The following is a 12,915-nucleotide window of genomic DNA, read 5'->3' on the forward strand; positions in this document are numbered from 1 at the left end:
CCTTTCTTGTCACCACCAGCTGCATTTTCTGTACTTCCAAGCTACCTACCTCCTCAAAACACCCTATTTCAATGCCAAAGTTCCCACTCTTTAATCCTGCCCTCCCTACCATACCCAACCCAAGTTGTCTTCACTGAATCATTGCTGAAAGAAGGAAGTTACACATCAAAGAGTGCAACAACAGACCCAGCTTCAGCAGAGCTCACTGTCACTTCAGCTCCTGACAGTCAACACCGGGGCTGTGCCACCAGTGCCTCCCTGCTCAGCTTCTCTGGACAGGGCAAAGGACTCAGATCCTTCCCTTACAGGCTTTCAAAATTCAAAAATATTGCAGAAACCAAGTTTTTCTGTCTGGAACACAAAGGCAAATAACCCACTCATGCTACACTGTTGGGCAATGGGAGACTCAGGCCTCCAAGCACCAGAGACAGCTTGGGCACAGATCAGGAGCTGTTTCTAGATTTATTCTCACTTGTGTGGGCTCCCTTGAGCAGATACAGGACATGAACTCTTTCCATTTCAATGCAAAAACCCAAAACCCTACAAACACATGTAGCAGCACTGTAGCTGTTCCACTGCCAAACAGTTATAGCCAAGACATTTGATCAAATCTGTGGGTCCAGAGCTCACCAGGCTGATGCAGGTCTGCCAGCCAAAGCCCCATAGCCGTGGTGTGGAGTGCAGCAACAGAAAAAAGCAGCTCTTGCCCACCCTGCAGCTCCCAACTCCTGGGCTGTCTCTGTCTCCCTGCCAGCCCCAGCACTAGAGCAAAGAGCTGAGTGAAAAAAGTGTTCACTATTTTTTTTAGAAGTGTTTTTTTAAAAAGTGTTTAAAAAAGTGTTAACCAACTGAAAAACAATCTGGTGAAAAGCACTGTTTCTCAGACAGATAAATCCAGTTCATCTCATAGCAACTCCTTTGAGCAACTTGTTGGGTTCCATTCTTAATCAGCCCCTGGGCAGCTAAGTTATGACTCTTCTATTTGGTGAAAATAGAAGAGTCCTAACTTTTGCGAATTTTCAATTTGCAAAAAATTGCAAGTGATTACCACTGTTTGGGGTTTTTTCTCTTCTTGTTGGTTTTCTCTTGCCCACTTTATTGGTAGCCATCTCAGTTGTGGTCGCCATGAGTCAAGGAGCTTGGTGGCATTATGGTGTTTTTGGCTGGAGAAGGCTCTTCCCAGATAACTCTGCTTCCCTGACCTCAGGGCCCACAGCAGGCAGAGCCATGCAACCCAACAGAATCCAGACAGGGCTGGGCTGGTGAAGGGCCAGACAGGGCATTTGCCTTTGCATGGCTGGGGGCACACTGGGCTATTGGAAGCTGCCTCTGCCTTAGCTGCCTGATAAGCTCTGAGATAACTTCAAATGTCTTTTCCCCTCCTTTCTCCACTTGTGCTCCCTCCAGTCAGGACTGCCAGAGACCTGCTCTCCTGAACCAGCTGGGCAGCACCTCCCTGTCCCTGCAGCTGTCCTGACACCTCTCCCCACCATGGTACCACCCCTGGTTACACAAGCCAGGACACCTCTCCCCCACCATTCCTTCCCCTCACCTACAGCAAACACCCCCTGTTTCCCTTCTGTTTTGACGACTTATCAGCTGCTGTGGCAAAGCAGAGGCAGATCTCCAACACCTCCTCCTCAAGCATGTGGATAACAGCGACAGCAGCAGGGATAGGGCACAGCCTCCTCAGCCCCTGGAGCAGCTGCTGCTGTCTACAGGGGTTATACAGATTGCCAGACACAAAGTACTCCACAGTATATCTCACAAGGAGTTACAAAAGGCTTTTAAGTTACCAAATGTTCTCATTCCCACTTATTTGGCAGTGGACACTATAAATCCATGGTATACTGTAGACTGCAGCTCTCTGAAGATGGGGTCATCTGCTTGCCCTGCTGGGCACAGAGCCCAGTGGTTTATGCACAGCCATCCCCATCCCTTCCAGGCTCCTCTGATAATTAAAAAAAGAATTAAAAAGCACCATATAAGTGAGGGAAATCACCAGCCTCTTAAAGGCAAAGTAAACAATCAGAGAGAGAAAAAAGTTTGTAAGCGGGTTGGCCAAGAGAAAAGGATGTTTGTTGCACAAATAAAGTGAGTGGGAGCAAGACTTTCCAGCCTGACTGGTGAAAAGATCTGTAAATCAAGACTGGAGCTCCTAGCCATGTGTACGAATCAATTAAAGCACTCAATGAATCATTTCTTTTTGACATAGGCAATCAGAAACAATGGTTTGATGTTCAATTGATTTCTCATTTGTCTCGCTCCCCTGAGTAATGATGAACGACTCACCACTTACATGGTGCATGCCTCAACCCGACTGCTCCTGGAGCAGCTTCTTCTTCAAAGAATCACACTGGGCACCTGCTCCTACCTGCTGACATTTCACACCTCCTGGTCACTACCTGTTGATGCCTTTGGCTTCACCTCATCCGCTATGCTCTTCCCACCATGTTCCTCCTTCTTTCTCTCTTTAAAAAAACGTTAAATAGCAAAACTTTGTTTCCAACATGTGGCAGTAGAGCCAGATTCTTCACTACAAAGCATCAGGATTCTACTCCTCAAAAACTGCCAGAAAAGCAGCATAGGTCTGTGATGTAAAACAGTCTAAAGAAAGGAGGGAGTCTTGATTGTATTTTCTATAACATACCATATCCACACGCATTTCCTCCATCCAAAGTGCCTTTAGATAAAGTAGTTTGTGTATTCCTCTGCCTCGTACTCTGGACACCTCATGGTGCATTTCACTAGTTAGATCCAGGTGCATCCCAAAAGGAAACCCTCAGTTCCCAACCTGGGCTATGCTGCAATCTCAAGCAATTAAGACATCATCTGGCAGCGAGGAGTCCTGCAGTGACACAGCTAACTGCAGGGTGTGCCATTCACACAGCCCCAGCTGGCCATCCTGAAACAAGACAGCTTGGCTGGGGCTGCTGACTGTTCCTAGCGGAACAAGGCACCTCTGGGACCCAGCCAAGAGGAACACAAGCATAATCCTATTATGATGAATAAACTGATAAAAGAGAGGGCAGAAAAGAAATATTTGGGGCACACTGAGCTTTCTCATCCATGAAAACAAGGTGCCTGCATCCAGCTTGCAGAGCTCAGCATGAGGATTGATTTGGGGGCAGTTTCCTGGAGGTCCAAGGCCCCCACTGTGCTCAGCCATGTGCTCCTCTGTGGGGAGGCTGGAAGGCAGAGGTGGGAGCTACACTGCCTCCTACACCTGGCAGGACTGTGGCCTTGGCTTGGTCACTGCTGAATATCAGGGCACTGTGCTTTACCTCTGTCTGCCTACACTCACCCTGGAGCATCCTCTTCCCAAGGGATTTGCTCCCTGGCATGAGGCTCTGGGGCTCCTTTTCCCCTCCAGCAATCCAGGCAACCAACCAAGGGATCTTGCTTCTTGGTCTTTCCCCAGCCCTGTGTAGCTCTTCAAAAATCATTTTTGGCCATATTTGTGCATAGAGCAGGCCTGAGAGAGCTGCGGGATCATAAGCAATTTGTTTCCTCTGTGCTCAGAACATTTCCAAACACTTTGGCTTTTCAGCCACTTCAGTGGAGAACATCTCAAACCATCCCCCCTTCCATTTATAGCCACAGTTCAAAAATTTTAGCTCCTTTGCCAACCTTCTCACCTCTAAATCTTCCAGAGAGCAGGGACCACCTCGGGGAACCAGCTGCCAGTGTCGCCCTTCCAGTCCCCATAGGAGTGAGATGTGGAAAGCAGCAACTACCACACACCCCTTCTCATGCACACACAGTCTGACATTTTAAAGAAAAATATCAGCATTTTCAAGATTACCCAAGATGCTGCAGGGAAAGCTGTTGAGACACCTCTTCCAAAGTGTGAGCCTCGTGTCATTTGCTGCACTTGGGCAGCACCACGCACACTGCGGTTATGACTCAAAAGAGCGAGCACAGCAGCTAAGGAAATTCCTTTCAAAAGGCTCCACATGCACCTCCATGGAGCAGGCACGTTCAGAGCTCACCAAGCCTGAATTTGATGTTAGCTGCCTGATGTCATCACAATTGCAGCTCACTTCCTTAAAACCCTGCAAGCCAGAACAGAGAGCTGGTATTCACAGGTGCCGTGCAAATCGTGCCCTTGGTGCTCCAGCTCTGGCTTGGGCCATGCTCAGTTGCACCCTTCCCCAGCAAAGTAGCTCTCCTGGGAAAGGTAAAGACCCTTTTACCTGACAGCTTTCATCTTGCCTACAAAATCATTAGAGAGCTTCCCAGGTCATGCAGTGCATCCCCCAGGCTTCTTTGTTCTTGTGTAGCAGCTCATCCCTTTCACCAGCTAAGCAATCAGGCTGCTCTGAGGTAAACAAATGTTGATACCAGAAGCTGATCAGAAGAGGAAAACACAGCAGACCAATTTTCACAAGTATTTCAGCTGTGGTGCTTGATACCATTGCACCCACCTGCTGCTGAGAACCACCACATTTACCCTCAGCTGAGATTTTCACAAGGCTTTTCTGTGACACAAGACAACATCAGGCCTGGGGAAGGGAAAATTATTGGAAGTGAGCTGGGTGGTGCTGTTTGATGGTCTACACTGAGGGAGTCCCTTCTGGGATCATTTTCTTCAGTGCTATCAGTGCTTACCCCAATGATTTCATTATCTAACCCGTGTTGTTACCTGTGGTTAGCCACCAACATACACCTAACAGAGTCAAGGAATGGAAAGCAGCTGCCAAAATATTACTTTGGGGATTGTCAGCACTATCCAATTAGCACCAACACGTGGGCATGCCTTGCCCAGGAAGAGGGATGAGGGCCAACACTCACAGTTCAAGGAGCAAATATGTGCAGGAGTTGAGCCCTGCTGACTGCTCCTTGCTGCAGCCCACTGGCTGCCCACGCATGCTTTGGAGCCAGCAGATGTGGCACCTTGAAACCCCAGGGATCTCTGGGAATAAATTTCCTCTGCTTTCTCCTGAAATCTGAATTCCGGCTGACAGGAATAGAGACAAGAAGCAGCTTTGAGCTGCCTCATTGTCATAGATGCAAATTCCATCTTCATCAAATCCACCCCCCAGCCTTTCTTAAAGAGTTGATTTTAAATTTTTGTAAAATTATCAGCCTTTTTACAATTTCAAGATGATTTTTAAAAGCTTACCAATTTTCTGCATTGGTTTTGATTTTAGAAGTCCATGCATTTAAAATAGCTAGCACTTTTCATAGCACTTAAAGGAGGAGCAAAGGGTTATTATCTTTTATATTTGAAATCAGAAAAGACCACTTGATTCCTTCTCAGAAATCAGCAATTTCTAAGAAATAACAATAAATCCAACTGGAATGGAAAGCTGCCACAAATTAATTTTTTAGAAGAGGCAAAAGCACTTTATTTCAGCTAGAGAAAAGCTTGACTAAATCCTTCAGCTGGGTTTGGCAAGTGAGTTTGAACCAGTATCACAGTAACTCAGCTCCATGGGCTGGACACAGTGCGCAAAGATTACATCATCAGACTTCACGTTGTGATCACTTGGAATAGGCAATACACTTGGAGAATCAAAAAAGGAGACAAAACCAGTCAATGCAAAGAGAACTGCTTAAAGCCAAGTCCTTTGTAGACCCTGTGCCATATCATTCCTTCCTGCCTTACAAGTTTCGTTATGAAAGTCACCTTAAATGAATTCTTTGTATATTGCAGTACCTTCCTTCCTTCCTTCCCTGTGAGAAGGATCTTTGCCCTGTTTGGTCCTGTAACGCTGAATCACATGCCCGATTAGGTCACCTGAATGCTCTTTGCTGGGATGCCATGTTCCTGGCTCCGGGAGCAGAGTTCCACGTGACTTTGTCCTTATTCCACTCAGCAGGTGATGAGATCATCCTTCTGGTGGCCCAGGAATTGCTGCAAGTCCTCTCAGGCTGCCGTGATTCATGGGGAGGCTGCTGGAGGTGGCTTTGGTGGAGCATGGCCCCCGTGAGTCACGGCCGTGCTGGATAAACACCCGCGCTGGCAGGGCGCCGGTGCAGCAGGGCTGGTCCCTCCATCCCTCCGCCCCATCCAGCTCCAGAGGGTGCAGCTCCTGTGGTTGCCATAGCACGGGATCTGCAATAACATCAATAAAGGAGAGCGACCCGAGAGGAGGCCACCTGTTTTATAGACACCTCGAGGCACTGCAGCAAACGTGTTGTGCTCAACTGAGAGACGTTTCATTTCCCTAGCACGGGGAACAGGAGCGAGCGATCAGGGAGCAGCACAGCTCAGGTCTGCTCAAAAAAAAAGTAAAAAGACTGGGGAGAAAAGGAAAAGAAAGGGGAAAAAGAGACCTCTCTTCTTAAATGCACCCTTAAAATAAAGAAAATATTCAACAGTCAAAAAATGGTGAGCTGAGAAGGAAGTGGCAATGCTGCCATTTAATCTGTAGGATAGTTCAGGGTTTCTCATCAGCTTTAGCGGAAGGGAAGGAGGGAAACAAACCCAGGAGAAGAGGGGACAGAGTTCCCTTTTTAAAGGATGTCAGTAAATGAGTCATTAGATGTTATCACTGTCACCTTAATTACGGAATGCTCAACACAGTCCCAAGGGGAAGGGAGAGAGGTTTACTGAAAAATACATATTCCTCACATAGGGACAGGAGGATCAGGCCAAAGAGCTGCAGGCCAGCTGCAGAAGACAACAGAGGGGAAAGTCATAGGGTTTAGCAGCATCCACATTGTCCCCATCAGGGAGAAAGGAACAGCAAGTACAACAAGGATAGCCAAAGACAGCCTTGGTGATTTCCAGAAGTGTGAGGACTCTAACTGGCCACATAGTGGATGCCTGGTTAAATAACCATTTAAACACAACTATCATGTATTTCTGAAACAAGTCCCTTTTGTTAGGCACATTTGTAGTGTAACAGAGACTGAGCTTGGGTTACCTAGAGTGGTTTTGGGAAACCACTTCAGGAAACACAGATCCAACCTCCCAGAGCTTCCACTTAACTTTGCTGTCAAACTTAACTCTGCTAAACAGGTTCCTGAATTGCTCCTGTGGGTGTCCCTGAGGCCAGCAGGCAGGCAGCACCCGGCCAGCCAGAGCCGCTATCCCATGGCAGCCTCTGACTGCACGGAGCTCAGGGGGACCAGCCCAAGGCCAAGAGCCAGCAACAATGCCCCCAGTGCCAAAAGCCACCACAGCCTGCTGAGAGCAAGCTTCCCCAGCCCCAGCTTGGCAGCAGAAGCACACTGGGACTCCATCTCCCAAGTGTTTCCACACCCACACTGTCCCTGGAGCACGGGCTGGCCCCAGAGCTGCTGTGGACCCTCAGTGGGGAAAACCATAACTCCTTTCCTGCAAAGGCTTAATCAAGCAGAAATATGATAATAAGAGCTTGCCAGTTTGGCACACAACATTGTAACAGATCCAGTTACCAGCAATTAGACACTCCACCCCGATTAATTTGTGCTAGAAATCCTATGACGGTTTTAAACAGAGAATGTGATTATGTGTTCAAACTATTTACCAAAGGTTGGGGTGATTTCTCTGTCATTTAAAATGTTGTATATTAAGGCTGGACATTTTATTCAGAGATATTTACTGTACTTTCAATGAGACTTATTCAGAGAAGTACTTTCATTAAACAAGAGTTTAAACTCGATCATACAATGGACCTCTGTGATTAGTCATGGACCCCACTGCCAATTCATGCTGAATTTTTAAGCTACACATTCTTGCAAATCTCTGCTTTATGGTCTTTTTTAATATTGTTGGTTGCCTCTATGATTAGAAAATGTCTCCTGCTGTATTTCCATATGCCCTTCTCCCATGGGCTGCTTATGCCACATTTCCCATTATTTCAAACACTGTCTTTGTGCAGGGCTGGGGACACCACAACCTCCCTCTGGGACCCCACGACCACAGGGCTGTGCCCAGGGGCCTTGCTCCTGTGCTTGTTGCACAGACGAGGAACAGACCAAGATTTCCTGGATATTCCTCACAACTGTTTAAAGAGCTCCCCTTGCTAACCCCCCACTCACAACCTTTGTGCCATACCCTCAGCTGGCAACTCATCTGTAAATTGTCTTGCAGGGTCTGTTTTGGTGGTTATGTTGTTTAGTAGATTCAAGTAGTCAGTGAAAATTTGTTACATTCCTACTGCAAGGTACACAGAGAGAGAGCAGGGGTTAAGATTTGGCTTGTGCAATTCATATTCTCCCTACTGCCATCTCATTTGCTGCCTTACCCAATATGAGGTCCTTCAGAGTGTGAATTCGGACCTGGGACTATCTCCACTGGGGTATGAACCTGTCTCATGTTTTGCAGAGGCCACTAAAAGCAGGAGCTGCTAGATGATCCAGCTCATGCTCCATCCAGTTGAGTTTCAAGTCTCTGGCAACAGATTGCATCAAATCCCTCACAGTAACTCAGGCAGTATTTTGCAGCAATGCAAAAATACTTCCTAGATTTCTAGGCTTTCTGGTTAGCTGCTATTTTGCACACTCCAAATGAGTATTTGTACTGCTTGGGATGACCACAGCAGCTCTACTATAAGTGTGGGGGTGCTGGTTTCCTTCATAAAACCACACTGCAAGAAAAAACAAGCATCAGAAGCATCACGTTTGTCAGGAGACTTGCTGTTAACAGTGCAGGAATAAAGAGGCATCCTGTCCTGCAGGACACAAGGTAGTCATTGGGAACACTTGCTGTAACTTACTATTTTGTTTGGTCCTTAATTCCTTTAAGAAGAGGGTAAGCAAACCTCTGCCAGGAAAGGTTGAGCTGTTGAGCTCACAAGGATCATTCCTCAGTTTCCCACAGATTGATTTTGGAGCTGCCAGCACCTGTCCACATTCATCTGTGCTCAGGTTAACATGGCTGGACCAATCCTCAGCCTGGCTCGTGAGCATCTCTCACCTCTCCTGCTGTAAATGTCCACTGTTCCCACAGGCCTTTGAAATTTCCAGTGTTCTTTTTTTACCTCTGGTGTCCCTTAAGCCACAAACTTCTTTCTTTCTTGCATTTAGATTGTCTGCTGCTTTTGAGTTTTCTCTCGCATCTCTTGCCAAGCTCCTGTCTTTTACTTGTTTCACTGACTTCACATCACCATCAGCCACCTCAGACTGGCTAACATTAGTAATTGCAACATATTCCCAGCTTTCAGGCCATAGCCTACAGAAGACCAGCATTTTCCTTAGGGTTTTCCCATCTTCAGAACCCTTATTTCAGTAGCAAAATCCTATTCCTCCCTCTTATAACTACTTTGTGCTAAGAACAATGCCCTGTGGCCCTCAGCAAAGTGACCTATGTGTGAAGTTAGCTCTTCTTGGAGCAGGAGGCTGGGCTGGGTGACCTCTGCAGATGCCTTCTCAGCTCAATTATTCAATTGCTTAGGCTATAACCTCCTGGGAGGAAAGACTGTCTTAAACAGGATTCTGTTCTTTTTAGAAAGAACACATGTGAGCACCAAGTACTTGCAGCAATAAGCAGTGCTTATGGTATGAATGTACTGTGTATGTGTTCCAAGTGCTCTCCCTTTCCTGGAGTGATTACTTACTTTCAGCAGAAGTAAAATTGAGTGTATGCTCTTCAAGAGCTATCTTTGGGCTTTCATGTGCTCTTAAGAAAAGGTTGTTGTCCTTACCCCAGCAGAGAAACCCAAAATATCCTGAAGCCTCAGTCCATACCATGAAAAGCTACGTGCAAACTTAAGAAACAGTAATACAATTATTTTGCTCCTGTGCACAGGGAAGCAGCACCAAACTGACAGCACAACTGTATTTGCTTTTGGTACCAAGACTATGGGTGGGGTTGGAAATCACTTCACCAAATGGCTTTTGAAGCTGTCGTCGACAGTCTTTCATTAGGGCTTTTCAGACACCGCAGAGCTAAATTAGTCACACCTTTATTTGAACAGACTTTCCTCACCCACCTCTGCAAAATCAGCCCATGTGCTCAGATTCTCAGCTCCCTCACAAGCTGCTCGGCGTAGGGGGTGAGCGACGTTCACACGGAACAGAGGCAAAGATGCTCCTCTCAGTAATGGCCTCCCCCAGCCACTCGCTTGCAGTGACAAGGCAAAGCTGCAAAATACAGACATGCAAGCCCTAAAAGCCTGAGTTCATTTTGCTCCTCTATTCCCACACCTTACTGGAAGCTGGCAGCAAAAGGTCTCAGTTTGCAGATTTTGCAGACGGACGTTTGAGAAGGACTCACATTGGCAGAAAGAAGAAAGGGATGGAGCAAAACAGCCACTGGAATCAAGAAACAGAGAAAGCAGGATGAAGCAAATGGAAGAGTACAGAAAGCCTGCCACGTGAAAATAAGATTAAGAGAGAGATGAGTTATTAACGATGATGGAAAATTTAAGAGGAAGATGGAAGATTATAACAGAGGAAACAGAAGTGGGAGGAAGCAGTCATGGGACATATAGGGGTAAATACTGCTGTAAAAGGGTGGGGAAAAAATCAAAACCACATTTACACCCATTTTTCTTCCTAACAACAGGGATTAAAGATTTGCATAGGGAATATGTCTGAATCAGTTTAAAATGCTGCGTGAGAAACACCAGAAACCAAAACATGAAGTGAGCAACGTGTCCTATTTTCAGCCCCAGAACTCAAGTGACTCCAGCAGCTTCTCAGGCAATTGCTTTCTGCAGCAATTCAGTGGAGTCAGGCACAGGGAAGTCCTGATTTCTCCTGGAGACTGTGGCTTAAACCTAGAGTTGCCAGAAACAGCAGACAGAAAGGGATCTGTAAGGGTTCTGAACATTGTCTCCACTTGTGCCTATTTATTGCTGTCACTTTCTTCCTTGTGCACTTTTTCCTACAAAGCACACCAGTTACTGGGCTTCAGTAATTCCTAACACCAACTGAGTACATATCCACCTCAGATAATATATTTAGTTCCTTCCCACAACTTGTGCTAGCCCACCTGAAAGATGTAAAATCTTACTCTTTTGAAGAAACTACCAAAAGTGCACATAGAGAGTCAATGCATCTGTTTCCCCAAACTTACTGAAAAGGACCATGAGGAGCAAGCACCAGAGGAGTGAAGGTGTATCCCTCAGCCCTGCTTTACTGCTCTCTCTTGAAGGTCACCTTTTTACTTCTAATGACAAAGAAATTGAAAAATAAAGGGAAATAAAATGAATTGTAAACAATTATTTAGAAGTGGAATCAAGTATTTTCTAGCCAGCTCCTCTTGGGTACCCAAATGAACATTGCCTGGGTTCAGTTGCTAGGGTTTGTTTTCAGGGAAGAGGAAACAATCACTGGGATGTACTCTAGAGATAAACAGAGTTCTTGCTTTTATGCTCATTTTGCCACTGGATCACTGCAGCTACTGAAAGTATCTGCCCCTGTGCAGCAGAGTTATTTGAAGCCAACAGCTCTCTTTATGAGTCAAAGTCCTATTGTCTAAAAAAGGACAAAAACCAAAGTAGGTAGAGTTTGTATCTTTGCTCCAGTTGACCCAGGAGGAGGCATCAGAGTTTCTGGCTTTTTTTCCACTCCTCTTCGCTACAAGTAGGGATAGAACAGGACAAACAAGGAGCTATTGTTCAGACCTGATCAAAAGCAGAAGAGGCACATCTCTGTTCAAAGGGAGCCTGTCTGCTTCAGGTGGTGTGAATGGTCTCAGAAACTCGTGTAACTCTCTCCCCTCCATGCACACAAGGCCACCCCTGCTGAGCATTTGCTCAGCCACTGCCAACCTCACCCTGAACAACAGCACTAAAGTCAACCTGCTCGTATCTCCAGTGCTTCCATGCTGAAAGTCAGGACATCAGCAGCTGCAGATTGAGAATTTTTGTTTTCTTTTTTTTAAATCAGAGCAAGTTGCCAGCTGAGGCAACCAATGCCTATCCTGCAACCTCAGCCTTCAGGCTGAAAAGGCATGGAAACCAATTATATGGCAAGGAACAACCACTGGCTTGAAACAATTTTCTCTGAGTGGAAGTATTTGATGCTGATAGTGCCAATCACACACCTTGCAGCAAGTCCCTTCACATGTCCTTTGCCTCGGTGTCACTTTCTTTTAGGCTTGCACAGATACTTCTTCAGCTGCCAGCTGTAACAGCACACAAGATTTCCAGGATGCATCTTTCAAACAGGGGAACACAACAAAGTTTTTAATATCAGCTTGCAAGTAATAAAAATGTAACGTATTTTTGGCTATTTAGATAGTGACGTGGCTAGAACAAACTCCTTTGTTTCCAGCAGCTGTTAACAATACCTGTACGGAGCTGTTCCCAAGGCAGTTATCTCTGGCACTAGCAGCAGGAGGATGTAAACAGCATGTATCAAGTTAATGGAAAACATTGTGCAGCCAAATCTGAAAGGAGCAGTGTTTAGTTGGGCCTCTCTCACAGGGATTACGTTCTCACAGGCAGCAGCAGGCAGGCCTTGCCGGGGCTGGGCAGCCGGGGCTCTGGGCAGGGCTGGCTGAGCCGGAGGCACCGAGCTGGGAGGATGTGCAGTGACAGTTCAGAGCTGGGAGGATGTGCAGTGACAGCCCCGGGCTGGGAGGATGTGCAGTGACAGCCCCGGGCTGGGAGGATGTGCAGTGACAGCCCCGGGCTGGGAGGATGTGCAGTGACAGCCCAGAGATGGGGGATGTGCAGTGACAGCCCAGAGCTGGGAGGATGTGCAGTGACAGCCCAGAGCTGGGGGATGTGCAGTGACAGCCCCGGGCTGGGAGGATGTGCAGTGACAGCCCCGGGCTGGATGTGCAGTGACAGCTCAGAGCTGGATGTGCAGTGACAGCCCCGGGCTGGGAGGATGTGCAGTGACAGCCCAGAGATGGGGGATGTGCAGTGACAGCCCCGGGCTGGGAGGATGTGCAGTGACAGCCCCGGGCTGGGAGGATGTGCAGTGACAGCCCTGGGCCGGGAGGATGTGCAGTGACAGCTCAGAGCTGGATGTGCAGTGACAGCCCCGGGCTGGGAGGATGTGCAGTGACAGCCCAGAGATGGGGGA

Source organism: Melospiza georgiana, chromosome 5 (assembly GCF_028018845.1).
Source record: "Melospiza georgiana isolate bMelGeo1 chromosome 5, bMelGeo1.pri, whole genome shotgun sequence".
Classification (NCBI taxonomy): Eukaryota; Metazoa; Chordata; class Aves; order Passeriformes; family Passerellidae; genus Melospiza; species Melospiza georgiana.